Below are 19,324 nucleotides of genomic sequence, written 5' to 3' on the forward strand. Positions count from 1 at the left end.
CAAGTGGATCATCCCACTGCATGCCATGAGCCAAAATAAAACATGCTGGCCACCCAATGAAAGGAGATGATCCAGATGGATCGTTTTATTTTGTGCCAATCTAATTTTTCATGCATTTAAGATCTGAAACTTATTAAAATACTTCCAAATGCTCTCAAATGGCTTCAAATCAATTGGATACTCTCATAAGGCATTGAAAACTTCTCCAACTTACAGAAACTTCAACTTTGGCATACTTGATGAAGCTTTTCAAATCCAATCTTTTGGACTACCTGAAGCATCAGAAAAATATTCTTCAAAGACAAGAAACTCATTAGTAGTCTCCTTAAATGGTTTGCGATCATCAAAATCAATTCTTGGAGCAATAATATCTTAATTTTTTATAGTGTTATTTGGGTTCTTTGATCATGTATAAATATCTAATATCTTTCCAATGAATAACTAATGTAGGACTAAATATATATTCATACGGATCCACATAATATCGATATAGAATATTTGTTTTACCAATATTTTTTACCATGTAATATATGCAACTGAACAAACATGTTGGTCCCTTGCTTGTTAGTGCAACATTAATTTTAGTAGGGATGAATGAATTATTACTAGTGATATGATAGTCTGATTGCTTGGCTTATGTAATCGGCCATTTTTAATATCATATTGTGAACTCTTGGAAGGTTTATTAACCATTAAGTACTTGTTTGGATACTCCTATAGAATTGGACTAAAAATCCTATAGAAATCGAGCCTGTTGGCCAATCTAGCTTACATCTTCTTATAATAGGGTTGAAATTAGGTTAGATATAGATCAGATATCACTATATTCATAACTATATTTATTTTATTTGATGAATACAGACACGAATATTAGTTGGATAAAAAAAATTATATCTATATTTGTTTTAAATAAATATCGATATAAATTAGATATTGGATGTATGGATATAAATATGGATATAAATTGGATAACTAAGCTTCATGATCATAGAATTAAAGATATTACTAAATAAATGATAAATCAAGTAAATTACATATTTAATATAATCATATATTTTTTTAAAAAATTATGAATACTATATAAAATTAAATATAGTTATAAGTAAGATTGGATGGTTATCTATCCATAGCTATATCTATTTTTCTTTGATGGATATGAATATGAATACGATTACTTGGATGCTCAAAATTCTATCAATATCTGAATAGATTTGGATATGAAAATGAATACGGATGGATAATCTGGTTTGCTATTACCTCTATCATAGGATTTGTCCAAATCGTAGCCCAAATTCCTTTATCTGGATCTGACGAAGAAAAATCTTTACACTGGATTGGGTTTGGGAGATATTTGGTTGATAAAGCCATACTTAAATAAGCAGCCCAATTTATTAATATTGTAATATTTTTCAATTCAATCCTATAGAAAAATCTAAATAGTCTCTAAGTGGGACTCCAAGCTATTGGCTAAGTGACCACGAAAAAACTAGCCTACTTAAAGACTATACTGTTCAGAAATTATGGTGATGATTATTCGCAGCAAAAGTAGAACAGGATTTTCCAAAATGGCCGAATTCATACATTAGCATTGTAATCTCACCAATCACCCACAGCTTGTGAATTTGCACCTATCCATAAACTACATTGCCTCCCCTCAACACCTGTGTACCCTTAAAATCAGGAAGACAATAACAAACCTATCAATAATGTTCCCTTTTGATACTTGCAAGGTTAGCAAATGAAAATGATGCTGCTCGGAGAAGACACCAATTAATCTATCAATTTTAGAGTCGGTCTTGATATTTTTTAGATTTGAGACTAAATAAAAAAAATTGAATTTTTTTATTAAAAATAATATATTTTAAATATTAATTATCATTGAAAAATTAATCTACATGCATAATTTTTTATAGATATATTCATTAAACAATGTATAAAATTTATCATTAATCTATTTAATTATTTTTTTTATAATATTATAAAAAATATTTTTACACCTTATTAAAATATCAATGCAAGGTCTAGGATCTGAGATGATCGTCCAGTTCGATCTGCCTTGGGCCGATCTTGATCAATTGTGTTTCCCTTTGAATCTTCGAGGCCAGCAAATGAAGACGATGCTGGTTCCTTGGTTCGGTTGCATGAGCGTGCCACAGTATATTCCTTCAAGGGAAGCTGCAAATTTTCAATTTTACCAAGATTCGAAGCGTAGGTAATATGTATCTGGTGACCGGGACCATTTGAAAGCAATCAGGTCTCAGATCCACGTAGGCATCGACGTGGTCTCTGCTTCTTGTACGTATCCCCAGAAGGACAGTTATTTATTGGAGAACCAGCACACCACACCACTTCATTTCCAGTACCTCCTCCACCAAGCTAGTAGAGACCTGAACTCGATCTTAATCCAAATCCACTCCCCATCTCCCCCACTCCCAAATTCCTCGTCTCCGATCGACAAATCAGCCGGCCCTCCGTCGAGCTTCTCCGCTTCATGATCGCCGATGATGGCCTCCGCCTGCGTGAACAACGCCGGAATGTCGCCGGAGCCCTTCCTCGACTGCTCCTTGCATGCCCCTCCTATGGCTGGCCAGCCCTAGGATCTCCTTCAGCCGGGACCTCGCCGACGACACCCCACCGAGGGTCGCCGCCGAGAAGCTGGAGGCTGAGACGCTGGATCTTGATGCCGCCGGCAAGGATCTCGCCGACTTCGAGTTCCGCCTCGACGATCCAGTGGCCATGCTCCCTGCCGACGAGCTCTTCTCCAACGGGAAGCTGGTCCCACTCCGGCTGGCCACGGCTCCACCTCCGGTGGCGGCCGTGGAAGGGATCCGCTCGCCGGAGGCGACCGCGGCGCCGCATAGTTCGGCGGATGTTCTCGGATCGGATGCCTTCGTCGCCGAGTCTCCCAAGGCGCCGCGGTGCTCCAGCCGGTGGAGGGAGCTGCTCGGCCTCAAGAGGCAGCAGAGCCCCAAGCCGGAGCCCCAGAAGGCCATTTCCGCCTCCACCCCTTCCAAGAACCCCAGCACCAAATCTCTCCGTCATTTCCTCCACCGAAGCACCAATCCAAAATCCTCTTCCACCGACTCCTCTCTGAGCCTTCCTCTCCTCCGCGACTCCTCCGACACAGAATCCGTCTCATCTCCTCCCGCCTCTCCCTCTCCTCCTCCTCATCCTCCTCCGGCCTCGACCACGAGGACCTCCCCCGCCTCTCCCTCGACGTCGACAAGCCCTCCCAGATCCCGCTCTCCCTCGGCCGGAACCCGCCCCGGGTACGGGTCTCCCGGCCGAGATCCGCCATCCCGGAGGGCCGCCAACGGGCGAGGTTGGCCGGAGCCCGGTCCGACGGCCGCCGGAGCCAGCGGAGAGGGGGCGTCGGTGGACAGCCCGCGGATGAACGCATCGGGGAAGGTGGTCTTCCAGGGATTAGAGCGGAGCTCGAGCAGCCCGAGCAGCTTCAGCGGCGGACCGAGGATCAAATACCGGGGCATGGAGAGGTCGTATTCGGCCAACGTGAGGGTAACACCGGTGCTTAACGTCCCCGTTTGCTCCCTTCGCGGCTCGTCCAAGTTCGGCTTCGGCCACCTCTTCTCTCCGCAGAAGAAGGAGAAGGAGGGATTGCGGCAGGGAAGCAGAACCAAGATCGAGATCTAGGTAGGTACCCCTAAAAATTGGTGAAGAATTTGACAAGAAAAAACTTGATCCACTGTTCGTACATTGCATTAACTTTGTTTCTTCTTCTTCTTTTCTCAAAAATTTCTGGTGTTCGTTTTCTTGCTTATAGATGTACGTGCATAATGTAGTGTTTTTGTTTTGTTTTTTTTTTTTTGATGAATTTTGCTTCGGGTGTTGATCGATTTGAATTGAAAAAACTCGGTGGTTTGTTTGAGCGTTTGTGAACGGAGTGCGTCTAAGATGCGCCACTGAGGCAGCGCACGTTAGCTTTGGATCCCGTACATCACTTCGTCTGTTATCTACTGTTGGGTAGATTCCTCCGTAGATGCGTATGGTAGCGTTGGTCCCATATGTTAGCCACCGTACAACTGCTCCCATGTGATAGATCGCATGTTACCTTGTGGTGTTCCCTTCGCTAAAATGCGCCACTTCGTCTACCGTATATTATTATTATTTTATAATTTTATTGTATTTGTCGACGGGATCAACTCTTCGGATCTCTCTCTCTCTCTCTCTCACTGCCGTGGTAATAAATTATTACTTATACAATAGTTTTCGTGCTCTTGGATTCATGTGGAGGTATTAATAAATCATTAATGTCTCAGGTCACATCAAAGACGGAATCAAAAAGGTGGTGGGAGTAACGAAATTGAGGTAGAGGACGTGATTTGATCTGATGGTTGGGATTCCTTTTAATATTTTTTCTAATACAACTACTGTGGTGGCAGGAGGGAGCAGGCTTTACTTAAAGCCTGAAGCTACTTTGGGTAGCAGGATTCCCTTTTACTATTTTTTTTACTCTTCTTTTGGCGTCTTTTGAGTCCGTGGTAGCTGAAACTCAGATGCCACGGCCATGCTTGAACAAGGGGAGAGAGAGAGAGGAGCAGCAATCAAGCATTATGATGATTGCCAACAACTAAACCTTTGTCCTCACTATGACAAAAGTTAAAAAAAAAAAACCCTTCGTCCTACTTTTTCAGGAGCTGCGATAACATCATCCATGCTCGTTGATCTCATTACTTTGGAGCAAATCAAGTTTCTGGTAAGCCACAATGTGCTGTGATAGCAATTATACATCATTCTGGGTTTTTGGTGGGGCATGACATCCTAAGTTATGGACCAAGACCTGGCTTCTAGGAGAAATTATCGCATGCGCCAGATGCAAATGAACGAAAAAATCCGGGGATATGCACAGCAGAGAGCACGAATCGGGAATGATGAAATACATAGGGTTGCGTGGCCTAATGCACCTGGTGCATGCAATGTGGAGGCGACTTCCAGAGGAATGTATTTGAATGGTATGCTCTAAAGCGTTTGCAAGGCTTCTCCACTCGCATGAGATAATTGGTCCCATCAGTTTTTAGCTTTTTATAGATTCAATCTGTTTGCGTAGATATTAGCTCTTTTGTCCTTCTCATGGACTCATTTCACAAATTCTTGAAGGGACTTGGATGTACCTGCCACCTTCTCACAACTGGAAGTTATTTAAATATCTTTTACTTTGAAAAAGTTCTATCAAAAAAAAAAAAAAAAATGGAGAGAAGTGGAAATCAAAAAAAATTTGAGAAATAAGAGCCGGGGGGAAAAAATTGAACAGTAGCCAGTGGGGCCATGTCAGCCAGTAATTGCTAACGCTGTCCGTTTTCCGTTTGGACTTTGGACATATGCGGAGGCAATGAGATTGGATGCAGGCATTATTGGGAGATGAGAAAGTCGGTGCGTTGATGGAACAACCGTATATGTCTGTTTTTTTTTTTTTTTTGGTAAAGAACTATATATGCGTTCATCAGCAGGAAGACATGTCCCTCTCACCCTCTCCTTTTTAAATTTGATTTGATGGCAAATGCCCTTGGCTTTCTCTGCAGCAACCAGGGCAGGTTGGGAGCAAATTAAATTTGGTTGCTCGAGGATCGGGACGTTGGGGGGCGGCCGATAGCACGTTGGGCATTGGCCCAGCCCAAGAGGTTTATGTGGAGCAACAAGGATGCTTTTTGTGTGGGTTCTGGGCATTGGAAGGTCCAGGCCTCGGTTCTGGTCCATATTGGCTCTTTGACCAAAGTCGCCCTCGCCGACCACCGTGAGCTGCCTTTCTGTCCGCTCGGAAAAATGCGGCCTTTATCCACACTTCTGGGTCCTTAAAGAGCCAATATAGGAGTTGGTGAAATCGCCCGTCGCCTCTTTTTCAAAATAAAATTACGGCTTCAACCCTTTGTCCATGAATAAGGAATATCAGAAAACTTGAGAAAATCAACGTCGACAAAGTATGATTTTGTGCATGCATATAGAAGATCAGGAGGTGTCAAAATTAATTTGCTACTGTTGTGGAGGTGATCCATCACCCATGACACTTTTCTTCCCTTCAGAATACAGCTAGAGGCTCGTAGACAACTCAACAAAATTACCTTGAACCCCAAAGAGTGATAGATGGCTACGATGGACCAACCCCTCACGATCACTCTTTTCAGCCTCCAGCTAGGACGTGACCCCGTGACCAGACCTCCGCATCGACCTCATGGTCAGATCACACCGAGACAGAGAACGGAGCTCTCATAAGTTGATAGGAGACCACATCAAGTCCTAGATGTGGGCATCGATGCAAGACCTCGGTTCACATCGACCATCGACTACTGGTTTCTCGATCCACATGGACAAAATTCACAACTGTCTAACAACTTTAATTTGCATAATCGTGCGAATATTTTCTATCCTAATGGTTTATTAGAATGTGGCCTGGTGCCCTGACGAGAGTGGCATAACGGCTTAAAGATTCTGTCTAAACTGCCTATGGCTCCATCTTTATATAAAGAGGTATCAAGAGACCTCAGATAAGCTCGATTGGAAAAAAGAAGAATATACCATCACTCTCTTCCCACTCTCATTCTTTTCTCAACTACCCAAAGCTCCAACTATCTTTGGCATCGAAGGGTCCCCTATTAGAAACCCTCCGACGGGTATGGATTTTCTTACAGGTTTTCTCTAATGTCTCGATCTCCGAATGACATCCCACTTCAGCCACGTCATTGGCATCCAGAGACTTGCGGCAATAGCTACCTTATTGATTTGTAAGACCGGCTCTCTTCCCTTTACTTATCTTGGCTTGCCACTTTATGATAGGAAAATTTCTAAGCAATGCCTGAAGCCTCTCTTGGAGAAGATCACCCCTAGATTTGCTTCTTGAAAGGTGAAACTTCTTTCTTGGGGTGTTAGAGTAACCCTGATTAATATAGTTCTTTCTGCCTGTTGCTTATCTTATGTCTATTTTCAAGTTGTGAAACTAGATGGTTTACAAGATTGATCAAATGAGATGTTCTTTCCTTTGAAAAGGGAAAGAAAAGGTGAAGGGCTTTGATTGTCTTATGAACTGAGATAAGGTTTGTAGATCTAAAGAAGCATCGGGCTCTGGCATTAAAAATATTAGAAACATCAATTTGGCATTGTTGGCAAAATGAGCATCAAAATTTTTCTCTAGTGTAGGAATATCTTGGCTGAACTAGATTAAGTTATCTGATCATTCAAGGAAAATATTTGGGATGAGAGTTAGAAGAAGTTTGATTGGGTTATCCCCAATTTGGAAAAACATCAGCCGAGATCTCACTGCATTCTGGAGCTACACTTCTTTTAGAGTTTTTGTATATGTGTCTCTAGGTACGCCTTTATTATTTCATCCAAGAGGAATAGTTCTTCCAATTCTATGATTTTTTCTAGAACATTTTTCTTTTGAATATCATTCAAGAAAATTTTAGTTTTATTTGGTTTGACTCAAGTAAAAGATGAAAGGTATAGCAAGAGAGTGAGTTTGACTTGCAACCAATCTATAGATGAACGACCAATCCTCTAATGCTAGTACTATTGTGAGATTGGTAGTAGGTGGCATGAGAACCTTATTAGATTTTGGGAAGATGCTTAGATTGGTAGCGCACCACTCACATATCTCTTCAGTGATCTTTATCCTCGTGTCTTTAAAGAAAATATATCAGTCATCTCACAATGGAACTTGAGATTGCTCTGTTGGAGAATTTTCCTCCATGGCCCTTTGTCCTACCCTTAGATGATACAATTTTAGGAGTTACTTGATCTTATAAGCTCTATCAGATTATCGAGGGTTGCCGATATGTTGGCATGGAAGTTTATTTAGCATGTCTCCTTCATAGTGGATTCCTTCTGTGGGTTCATCAATAGCAGGATTCTTCCCTACCCTTACTATGATATTATTTGGAAAAGCCTTAGTATTAGAAAAGATTAAAATTTTTTACTGTCTTGCCTTGAAAAGCAAATGATACATAGAAGAAGTTCTTGCTAAGAAAGGTTGGTTGGTGTGCTTGGGTTGTTCCCTTTGTGGAGCATGGAGACTATTTCTCATCTTTTCCTTAGGTGCCCTTTCGCTAAAAGCATTTGGATCACCGACAAAACTTGTCTAAATCTAAGAGGATAGCTTTTAATCTTTATATATACTTTGTGGAATTCTTCGAGGAAAAAGAAATTTCAGCCATCCGTGAGAAGAGGTTGGGAAGCTCTTGATGGTCTTTTGGTGGAGCATTTGGATTGAAAGAAATAAGAGGATTTTTTTTCGATAATGCTGTACCATATTTTTTGACCTTCAAAAGATCCTTCACATATTTCATCTTTGTGACCCTCTATGCTAGGAGAAAGACATTCAAGGCCACTACAAAATCTAGGGTTGTTTTTTCTCTTTGATTTCATCTTAGAACTTGCAGCCTTTGTGTATTTTTCTTGCTTATTAGCACCCATGTACATTCTCCTCTTCTCTTTTCTTTCCTCTAATCCTCATACATTTTTTCTTTAATTCAATTGATTGGGGGAAGTATCTCACTTCCTCCTTTTCCCTTCAAAAAAAAAAAAGTTCTTCTGATGTGTAGACATAGGCGATGGTTGTCGCCACCATTTGCCCTCAAAAATAAATATATACATTAGCAACTTGTAGAGGACCTCCCAAGCCTCTGCGGTCATCTAGCGTGGCTAAGATAAGTTTCAAGCCAATGATGCTGGTGTATTAAACCTAACTTAAATCCAGAGGTGCATGTGCTCTCAAAACTATCAAGGGCTCTAGCATCGATTGAGAGCTCACCAAAGCCCTAGATTTCTAATTCCATCCTACAACTCCATCTCTTGATTTGCATCAAACCTCCAATCTTTAAGCAATAAAACTAAAAGAAAACATAGAAGCATATTCAAAAAACAAAATTGAGCTACATTTATTTGATTTAGTTGTGGAAGTCATGATATTAGTAGGGAGTGGCAGAGGGTAAGGTCAATGAGGGATGGTGAGACAATATAAGGATATTTTAGATGTTTAAGTTATCAAGGTGATGCACACATGACACCACTTCTTTAATTCATGTTCATGATGATGAATGACATGATCAAATTGGATAGCTAAGCAAACTTGAAGGACTTCAATAAAAATTTTTGAATTCGAGGGATGTGAGTGCAAATCGCTTAAAGCAGAGGAGGTCAAACTATAATTTTTTTTTTTTAAAACCGTTTCTCATCATTTTAAACCACTATTGATCTTATCGAGATTTTGGACATGGATGATGGAAGCAGATCCAAATTATATATATGTCAAGTAATAATTTTAATTCACCAATAATTGAATAGAAAAATGAATTTTACTACTTATTGAATATTAATAATGCACAATCTTTTGTCACTTGAATCTCATGCAGAAGAAAGATTTCAAATATTTTTTTGAAGATAAAAAGATATTAAATATCAATCTCCTAAGTCACTTTAGAGTAGGTTGAATCTTCATGCCATGATTTTCAGCCTTCATATAAGAGCAAGTTGAATCTTTACTTTATTGTTTGCTCAACTTTCATGTCTAAGCAGATTAAACCTTTGCAGGTTAAACCTTTGCACCATGGATAGAACTAGCATCTAATCTGTGTTGTGAATTGGTATTTAGATTAAAAATTTTTTTTATCATAAGTAAAGGATTCATAACTTGCACCATACGGTCATGTTCATCTGAAATTGAAGGAAATATTTTAAGCAATTTATGGATATATATTTTTTATAATGCTGAACATAATATTTTGGTAAATTAATCAACTTAGACTTGCTTTAATCTTCATTATCCATATCCTTATCATTTAGGCTGGCAATTCAAAAAAATTATCAAAGTATTATTTGATTGAAAATATTTCATGAAAAAATACGTATGTAAGTGATTGGAAAAAAAAAACAACAAACGGTTACATGCATTTTAAAGTTAAATTACCTCCATCATAATTTTTTTGCAGATAATACTATCAACAATTCCTTATAAAAAGATTACAAAGTTATATGTACACACACACGTATATATCATGAAATAAAAAAATAAAGAAAAAGAGCAGCAACTAATGTATCTTGTTTATTGGGTTGTACTTGCAGATTTTTTAGAAGGATCTACATTCTTAAAAAAATCAATATGAATCTATTTTTTAAGAATTGAAATAATAGATTCTTGTTAAAACTGAGATAAAGGAGAAATATGTACATAACCCTTTTGCAAATTATCAGCTTGAGATTCAGTCTCCAAAAATATGTCAGTTACTTTGAAAGTATAAACATCATTAAAACTCTAAAAATAAAATATAATCTAAAAAATATAAATGTGATTGAGGATGTTTTTTATAACAGTCAGGATACTAAATCTATCGTATTTCATGTTCATTGCAAAATTAATAGCTCAAGTATCAATTAATTGTTGAACCAATTTTTTAAGGATTATAAAAATTATTGTACAGATTCCATCTTGGATAACACTAATTAATTTATACCTTCAAATAATAAATACATAATAATTATTTTCAAGCAAAAAATATATCTTTTTCAATAAATAAAATATAAGGCTAAAAATACATTGCCATATTACCATGACACAAGAGATTGATTGTTTCTACTATACTAATTATACCAAAAGATATTATCATAAACTTTTACTACAATCTTGTGGTTGTAACATGTTTATACTACTAACAATAAGAGGTGTTGATTACTTTTAAAGTTGCATTGTATGCAAATTTCATCCCCTAAAAAATCAATCAAACAATCTAAGATATAGTGTATGCATATTATCATCACAAATAATAAAACATTATACCAAACCAAAAAGCTATGAAGATCCAATTTCAATAATTTTGTGATCATTTTTCTATTAGTAGTAGCTTCTCGCTGAGGGCTAACAATAACTTGTTCCTTCAATTCTTTAAATATGATATAGATCAATTTCACACAATTCTGATAGAAAATATTTAATAACAAGTAATGAGTATAGAACTATGTCAATAAAATATAAAATCATAAATTAAATATTTTTAGAGACCATACACAATTACTTATTGATTAATTTAAATAGCTCTAAAATAATCCAAAACCAGCAAAAGCACTCTACACAAAGAAAAGGGGTGTCCTCCATATTAGGCAAAGATCTAAAATAAATTCAGGAGTAATTTAACATGATCAAGAAATTTTTAATAAACTAACAATAATAAAAAATAGATAATAATTTTTTGATGAGCTAAGTGCTCAAATAAAATATTTTTATTAGGCAAGAGCCAACAAATTATAAAATCATAAATTTAATGCTTTTGAGACCATACATATGGATCTATTAGTCAATCTAAATAATTCAAAAACTTTTTTGCCATTAAAAGTAACCCAAAAAGAAAAAATATCATTTTATACCAAGATTTAAACAAATTCAGCAACAATTCAATACAACCAAGAATTCTTTTAATAAACTAACTATAATAAAAAAATACGTATGCTAACATTTTTTTAATTAATTAAGTTTTGGAATAAAATATATATTATTAATCAATTTTATCATTAATCTTTTTTGAGAGGGCTAAAATACTTTTTTAAGAAATTAGAGACTTTTAATCAATTTTATCATCATTATTTTTTTGGGGGACTAAAACACATTTTTAAGAAATCAGGAACTTTTAATCAATACTTTTTTGAGGGGCTAAAACATATTTTTAAGAATTGAAGAATTATCTACAAAAACACCCCCTTCTTTTTTCTTGATTCTTACTCCTTTTCTTTTTATCCTCCATTCTTCTCCTATTCGATTTTATTTATTCACTAACTCTACCCCTCTCCTAATCCCATTCTCCACTCCATCTGCCCCCTTCTCCTCCCATAGATCTTCTTCCTTTTCTCCTCTTTGAAGCCTCTCCTCCACTCTGTCTGTGCAGTTGCACTCTCCACTATCATAGAGTATCCTGATTTGGATTACTTTCTTGATTGAGCTCTCCACCGTTGTCTTCTTTATATGGGTTCATTATGGACTGAACCCATTTAGAGGTAAGTATCCCTCCATTCCACTCCATCTCTAACTCTAATCTCTTCCATCTTTTGTTTCCATCTACCTTCTCCTCCGGATTTTTTAGCTATAGTGGTTCTTCTATTCTTTTGAAAAAAAAAAAAAACTAACCCCGATCTGCTCTCCATATTAGATTTTTTTTGATCTATGATCCTCCTCACCAAACTCTAACCCTAAAGAAAAAATTTACCCAAACCCTAGTCGCTCTCCATCTCCCATTTGCTCCCCTTCACCGTCCCTCACTAAACCCTAACCCTAGTTGATCTTGCATTCTCATTTTTTTGTTAAAAAAAAAAACTTCCAACCCTAACCATGATTCTCCTTCAACTTTCATTTTCTTCCCCTTTGATCTCTCTTATCGAATTCTATCCCCAATAAATCCTACGTCATCCCTAAAGAAAAAACCTTAATTCCCCTCCATGCATCTTCGATTTTCCTCCCCTCCAATACCATCCACCTAGCCTTAACCCTAACAAATTTTGTAATTATCCCAAAAAAAGGAAAAAGACCTAACCCTAATTCCCTTCATCATTCAATTGTTTCTTATTTGTTTCTTTTTCAAAAAAAGAAACTTCAAAAAGTGTGTAGCCAACCCTCTCATTACCTTAAAAAAAATACGAATTAAGGTCGTTCGTATAAACTTGTTGTGCATTCTTTTTTTATAAAGAGGACACCACCACACAGTTCCTGCATACTGATTAAAGTAACACAATATATGATAATTCACACCCAGACAATCGTGCAGACTATTTTTTGTTTCATTGTCACGTCATTCCAAGGTTATTTTTTTTATTTTGACTTTTTGCTTTCATTTTTCTCCCATGTTGACCTCCAATCTCCTTAAAAATTATGTAATACATGATTGTCCATATGCAATTTTCATGGATAATTTTTTTTTTATTCAAAAAAATTTATCAAAGTCCAAATTTTTATTTTGACCCTCTTCTTTCTCTCTTCTCTCACATAGACTCCCAACCTCCTCAAAAACCATGCATATGCAGTCATCTGCATAGACTTCCCATGGGTATTTTTTTTATTTATAAAAATTCTACCTAGCAGCCACGTTATAAAAAAAAATAGCTTTTCTTCTCTACATCTTCGATCCCAAACCATAGCCTTGCCTCTTCAATACCTCATCTCCTTCTCCTCTCTCTCGATACCCATCCTGATCCCTTATTCACCTTGGGAAGATGATGGTTGCTATCTCACTAGCAACCATGCCCCGATACAGTACCTAGCCTAGCCTCGTTCTAATTTCTCTTGCATCGAATGATGCAGCATGGATCGACAATAGTTGCCATCAATTGGCAGCAACATATCAATGTTTTGATGAATAAAAAAATAAAAATATAAAGATATCCGGAGAAAGTAAACTTATAGCCCACACTTAGTTCAGTCCTCCTCTACTCAAATGATGTACAATGGGATCTAAAAGGACACAGTGTTCCTATAGCAACCCTCCATTAGTCTTTTTTTTTAATGAATACATAAATAATGGAGGATAAAACCCATCTTAGTAATAGTAATCTTTTTTTCTGCTAAAAGTGAAGGATAACAACTGACCCAAGCAATGAAGATATTAAGTTGGCTATGATAAAACAACTACAGAGACTGTCTAGAGAAATGATAATCATAGGAAAGCCACTCCCAATTATATGTGCATTGCTCCTCCATGCTGTCCCATGGAGACCCTACCTCCCTATTCGATATCCACTCCCACAAAAGCTACAATAAAATGAAACATGGCATTTTCTTCTCATTTTTAGACCTTTGAAATGAATATATTTTAGGCTTTGTTTAATGAGTACTGATCTGTATTAATAAGGCAAAAATGGCTCATTCTTTTTTTTTTTAAAAAAAAAAATACTCTCTTCTCTAAATGTTTGACAATATGTGTTCTCAATTTGGTACATCAAACCTATAGTAAGACAATACATGGCATCTCCATATCATTTTTTTTTTAGTTTGGGCTTTTCAAACTTCTATTTGAAGCACCTTTAACTATTTTTTTCTTTTATTTTTTCAGCAATGCCCTCACTACCCAAGCATCAATATTTCAGCAAGTAATGTAAGCATGTGGCTATTTTATGACTCGATACATGGGTCCACCTTTACTCGACACATAACATAGCAAATGGCATCACCAAAATCTAATATATGACATTCCAAAAGTGCGTTGAGCTCTCCTTTAATATATTAAATAGATTATAATTATGATGGCTATTAATAGCTAAAAAATTTTTCACTATTAAAAAAGACCTTTGTTCCTAAAATCCTAAGAGAGAATTATCAGATTAAGTGCTTCATGGGATATGTAATATAAGATCGATGATCGATGCTTAATAATAGTGTCATTTTTGCCTCAAATACATAAAGAGTGAATCAAGTCATCTTTTTTCTTCTGTCATAGATTAATAGCTATGTAATATAATTGGTGTCTTGTCCTATTAACTACCTTTTTGATGGGTGCCCAATGGTTGTCTATGTAAATAACTCCATTTTCTCACTAATTTCTCTTAGATAGTTAATATCAGTAATCAACTATCCAAATATGACCTCTTATATGAGTCATGACCATCTGTCCACAAGCATTTTAAGTTTTATAGTTGACTAAATTAATCCCATATTTACTTTTAGGATAAATAGAAAAACCGACCTGATTAAGGCTATGAAACAAGCAATATGTTTACAAGCCCACTTCATTCATCTCAATATTTGGCTAAAATTCAGCTCTCTCAATTAACAAACTAGTTCAACTAGAGTTAAACTACTTGTTGTTAATTTACCTCAAAATACTGATATGCAACTTTGTATATTTGTTGTTATAAATTAATATAAACTATAAGATTTTTTGTATTCTCCTAAATATTATAATTTACATGAATATCCTTCTAAAATTAATATTTATCTTCATAAAATAATTATTTTACATATATACCCTTCTATTAATTTTTTTTACATATGTACCCATATCATCTGAAGTCATTAAGAAATTAATGGCTTAAAATTAAAATGACTAAAATATCCTTAGTAAATACACATACAAAAAAATATTGATGAGGGTATATATACAAATAATAATTTTACAGTATATTTATATAATTTTATTTATTTAGGAGGGTATACCTACAAAAAAAATCCTTAGGTTGCATTTGGTGCATTACCAGGTAGTGATAATCTGGATTACCTGCAATCTGGATAGATTGTCAGAAATATTTATTACTATGTTTGGTACATATAGATAATGTTACAGTAAAATTATTAAAAATTTTGATTGACATGTTTGGTATGATAATCAAATTACTGGTAATGTAATATCAAATTTTTAAAATATCCGTAAATCAAATTTATTAAAAATCACACCCCATGCACAAATTTTTTAATTTTTCAGAATAAAAGAATAAAAATATATTATATATTATGACATATAATATATTATATTATTATTTTTATTATTTTTATTTTTATTTTTTTCCTTCCTTCTCCTTTCCCTGCATGCCACAACCCCCCATCCCCCGGCTGCTCCGCTCCTAGCCCCTCGATCGTCTGCCCTCGGCACCCCAGTAGTCACTTCTCCGACACTGCCTTCGGCCCTTCGATCGTCCGCACCACCCCCTACACCAACCCCTATCCCCATGGCGAACCGATGCCCCGCACCCTCCGTAGCCACCTCCATCGCCGCCTTCACCCACCCGCACTGCTACCCTCATCTGCGCCATCGGTCCCCCACACCCACCCCCTGCAGCCGTCCGACACGATGCTGTCAGTGGCGACTAGCGTCGCTTGATTCTCACTGAGCCCGATCTTTCCCTTTCTCATATCAGATAAAAAAAAGAGAGAAGAAAGGGACCACCGGCTCCTCTACGCCGTGTCCTCTTTTATGCAATCTCCTCCTTCTTCATGCAGTGACTACAGGCCGCCATTCAGAGAGACGATGGTGACTTCGACGGCAACATTTGGGCAGCCGGCTTTGTCGGACTGGCTCGCTGGTGGCCCGATTAACCAAACAAACAAAAAAAAGGAGGGAGGAGGGGTCGTCGGATCCCACCTTGACCGATATTTTTTCTTTGCTTTCCGATGGCTATTGACGGTCGACGGTTGGGAGACAGCGGCGGCTTGCCAATTCACCGATTTTGGGGTCGATGTCGATTAGATTTTGTAGAGGAGGGCACCGATTTTGGTCCCCCTCTTTTCGCTGCCCATCGTGAGGAAAAAGATTATCTGGATTTTTAAGGATATTTTTATCCAAAAAAATTATTACAAGATTACTAAATGCGTAGTAATCTGGATAGCCACTCCTCCCTTTGGTAATCCAGATTATCTCATGAGAGATAATCTGGATTACTTGATAATCTGGATTACCAATCTAAAAAGCATATCAAATGTGATAATCTGGTGGGTCTCTTTTAAATTGCCAATAATCTAAATAGATTGCCAACTATCAAACGCAACCTTAGATTTTTTATATGGATGACCTCTTAAATATTAGATTTATGTGAACACCCTTCCAAAATTATTATTTGCATGCATGTCCTCATAAAATATTATTTTTGTATGAATACCTCTGGGATAATATCTAGCTGATGTCATTAGCAAAATCATATTTACTTAAATAAAAAATAATTAAAATTATAAAATTATAATTTTATTTTAAAAGTGGGTAATAGGTTAATGGATCTCACTAAGAACTTATCCAACCAGTTGAGCTACTTCAAAAATGAAAAATAGGTTAATAAGTCTGTTCGAGAGCTCATCTGACCAACTAAATTTCCCTTCTTCCCTATAATAATTTTTTTTTGTTATGTAATCATGGAATCGATCTTTTCTTTTTTAGTAATATTTTTATAGAAATATTGATAGCAAGCACTAGACTAGTTTGAGTATTAAAACATGTTGAAATAGATAAAAATAAAATATTTTTTTAGTATATATATCCTCCTAAATATGTTAAATTGTATGAATACCTTCATACAGTTGCTATTTATATGTATATTTTTATAAATATCTTTTTCGCATATTTGCACATTAAGGTATTTCAGTCAATTCAATTTTAAACTATCAATTTTTTAGTGGCATTAGATGGCATGAGTACATAGTCAAGAAAAAAAGAAAAAATAAGGGCAAACATGCAAAATAAGTATTTTATGAGGATATACATGCAAATATCAATTTTAAAAAGGTATTTATGTAAATTCTAATATTTAGGAGGTTATGTGCACAAAACTCCTAAATTATATAGAATGGAGTGTGTTTTAACAACAAAATTAAATACAATCAAAATTATTAGCTCAAAATATAAAATAGATATCTTAAAAGATCTCAAGCTTTCATTAGATCTCTCAAATGAGTTGTTCATGATATCTCAAGTATATCCCAAAACTAAATGATCAGACTTGAACTTGACCTAGTTAAAATTGAGTCAGTCTTTAGCTAGGCCTCGCTTTGTTGTGTTCGGATCATTTGCACCTTAGACCCTCAAGCTTTTAAAAAAATTCCAATAAAAGCTCCCATGCTTGCATATAAACCTCTGCAAGTTTATGAAATGATACCATTCTAAGTAGGGGTGCCAATAGGTTGGGCCAGTTTGGGTTATGAGTGACCTTGACTCAACTTGATTTGTTATTCGGATCCTAACATTGGATCCAAACCCAATCCAATAGAAATTAGGTCAAATCTATGGCCAAAGTTTTTGACTCAATAGGTCATTCAGATTGGATCAGGTCAGATCATGTCGATGTATAATTTGGTCCCAACCTAAAAAATTGAGATTTAGATTCGATTCATATCACACATATTCTAAAGTGAAAGAGTTAAATTTGTTAAAATATCCTAGCTTTATAATAAGATGTGGATATCTCTTTGGAAACATGTTATGACACACTCAGCATGACAATTTTTTTCCAACAAGGCTCAAAAAATAATTGAAAAAAGTTCAAAAAGCCAAGAATTCTCTATAGATCGAATGAATTATTATGTTGAAAAATATCTAATAGATTGAAATAGATGTGGATAGAAATGCTAAATCTATCACAATATTAATCTATTATCTAAACGTCAAATTCTTATCCAAGAATATCACTCAGCTGTCTAGATTGCTACAACATCCCCTACGTTATGTGAATAATATCAAATCAAGAAGCTTGGATTGGTGAGATGATGAAGCATTTATTTCAAACCAATTGATGATGGATCCCTCCATTAAATGGTTCTACAAATTTTGGCACTTAATTTCTGATGCTTCAACCATAATGCTTTAAAATAAAACAATACAATACAATAAAATAAAATAAAATAATGTTTAAACCTTCGGTTAAAATAAAATTGTACAACCTCTCATACGCTTGTTGCTTTATAAATCATGAAGCAAAACAAGGAACAAGGTTAAGGAATCTAACAACAAAGGTAATTTAAGATTCCATAATTTTGGTTTTCAATTTTTAAACCTATTATTTCTGTCAAATAATTCCATAATTGAACAATGCTAGCACAAAAACCATATAATTTGTGTTGGGTCGGCTTGGGTTAGGCCGAATAATAGGTCAGAAGATCCAAATTAGATCCACATAACAATCGTGTCGAATCGGATTGAGTCGAGCTAGAACTCAATAAACCTAGATGTGACCCAAAATGTGGTCTAATTTTGAAACCTGACCAAGCCTCATGCATCCTTAAATCAGGTCCACATTGGGTCTAAGTGGGTCGGTCAGGTCATGGGTCAACACGACCCATCTGGAGCCTTAATTCTAGTCATTTAATCTTCTTAATGATTTGAAGGATCCCAATATAGCGGTGGCCATGGTTTTTTGTTTTTCCATATCCATGTACCACAATAAACTTGCACGGTGGGGGTCTATATGCGTTACATGGGCCCCTGGGCCAAAGCCACAAAAATCCACACCCAATTTGGCCACGCTAGCTTATCTCATTGGTAAAGCCTTTAGATGATCATCCAAATATCCTACCATCACTACTGTCTAGGGTAATGCTTATGGACCACATGATGGTCCAATGCGTCATCTCACATTGAAATCCATTAAAAAACAAAACTTCCCCATTTAAGCTCACATGCATCACAACAACTGTACCTTGCTTGGTTGGCATCTCTCCTGCTTAACCTTGGGATGAGTTTAGGACATGGTGTTGTTATTTAAGAATCTCAATATGATACCAAGTATTAGCACTGCATCAGACCATCATATGTTCTGATGGACATTGACTCAGAGAAGCTTGGATTCTTGTTTGGTGCAGCAAGAGTCTTGTGTTCTACATAAAACGAAAGTATGAATGCTTTTCTTCACCATGATATAAACTGCACGA

The 19,324-nt window shown here is 36.3% G+C and overlaps 1 non-coding gene across 1 annotated transcript; it reads left to right on the forward strand.

Annotated features, from left to right (window-relative positions):
• Window positions 1-2,362: 2,362 nt before the first annotated feature.
• On the forward strand, window positions 2,363-4,837 carry LOC105033611 (uncharacterized). Its single transcript, XR_012138439.1, has 3 exons — window positions 2,363-3,651; window positions 4,278-4,326; window positions 4,401-4,837. It is a non-coding gene; the product is annotated as an uncharacterized protein (transcript).
• The last annotated feature ends 14,487 nt before the right edge of the window (window positions 4,838-19,324 follow it).

Source organism: Elaeis guineensis, chromosome 2 (assembly GCF_000442705.2).
Source record: "Elaeis guineensis isolate ETL-2024a chromosome 2, EG11, whole genome shotgun sequence".
NCBI lineage: Eukaryota > Viridiplantae > Streptophyta > Magnoliopsida > Arecales > Arecaceae > Elaeis > Elaeis guineensis.